Here is a 1,600-nt window from a genome sequence, read left to right as displayed (position 1 = left end):
AAATAAACAACTGGAAGAAAACGAACCTAAAACTATCAATAAACACAGAGGCATTCAAACAGAAAGAGAGAAAAGGGCAAAAGGTGAAGAAAACTCAATTAAATCTACACTTTTAGTCAGTATGAGAGAATAACAAGTAATACAAGACACTGATCCTCTTTCCTAATAATGCTTTATGTTCATTAAGTGGTACCAGCCACACTTTCGCTGTGAAACCAACATCTGGCTCTTTTACTGGGTCACTTTAGGTCCCAGAAACCTCTTTGAAGATCCGACACTTGAACTGGTGGTACTGACGGTACTGTTTACTTACTACTCTGCCCATCTTGTTTAGGTTCTTGTTAAACATCGCTAAAAGAGGCACCTCGTTCATTGATTCCTTCCTTTCCTTTGGGAAAGCACATGCTGAACAAATAAGACAGCTCCTATCGTTGAGGGTAAAGCATTCATTGTTATACCCTGACACAAACAACGAGACGAGACTGTACACTAGCCCTGGGACTGATGGGGAGGGCCCTCGAGGACTTGTGATAGGAGTCGTTCTCATACCATGAGAGAAGACCTTTGTAACTCTCTCCCTCTGTAGAATGTGAAAGTTTTCTCTTGTGTTCCATCCATGTATTATTATTGTTATCACACTTTTGAGGAGTTTGACATTACAGGGTCTATGCTCATTGTTACTTTTGTGGGTGTGTGAATTTTTTATGGTACGTTGTGTGTTGTGCACAGCAGCGGATGTAGGCTACAATGTGTGGGCTGAGAAGTTTGATTTGTTCTGGGGCTCTTTGCAACTGGCAGAGGTCTTGAAGTTAAAGCTTCCGAAGATTTATAGTAGATTTGTCACTAGTTATGCACATCCTTTTTCAGAACTGTTGCTGTTATTTTCTTATGTCAAATAGATTAAACAAAAGTCTGTAAGTAAACCTTTTTAAAGCTAGAGCCCACTTTTCACACCTTTAAAAGACTAAACTTTTTGCACCACATACTTACATGTATTTCCAAGCGAGGTCTTAATTAATAATACCTGCCACAACCCAGATGGTCCTCACCACCCACCAAAATCACCAATTTACAAACCAGTGGACGACAAGCATAAGGTTAGACGAATAGAAGAAAGAGTCGTCTGCAAAGGGACGAAAAAGAAGAGAAAATATGTTGTAGATTGTTCTCGTAAACTTTCCTCTTTATTGAAACATCGCGACCGCGAAAGATCTTCAGGAAATAATTGCCTTGTGCGTGAGTCTTGTTCTTTGTTGCGTCTGTACCTTAATTAAGCCTGTTGTATTCCCGCCCAAAAAGGCTGTTTCAGCCGGGGCTAACTTCCTGCTGGTGTTTTATCTCCACATCCGGTGAGATTTTTTTTGTTTCGTCTAACAGCGAATGTGGCTGGGTGTTGTTTTTTTTAATGTTTAAAACAATAGAGCGGTGTTCCGTGTTGATTTGAGATACATTCACCGGTCATTGCCACTCTCCACTTTTTGCTCACACACTCACACTGCCATACACATGAGTGAGGGACGAATTCACAATCTCGCCTCCTTTTCCCATACTCTCTTTCTCTCTTTCTCTCTCTCTCTCTCTCTCTCTCTCTCTCTCTCTC

Source organism: Aplysia californica, unplaced genomic scaffold (assembly GCF_000002075.1).
Source record: "Aplysia californica isolate F4 #8 unplaced genomic scaffold, AplCal3.0 scaffold00021, whole genome shotgun sequence".
Lineage (NCBI taxonomy): Eukaryota > Metazoa > Mollusca > Gastropoda > Aplysiida > Aplysiidae > Aplysia > Aplysia californica.
Note: the sequence above shows the minus strand (reverse complement) of the source record.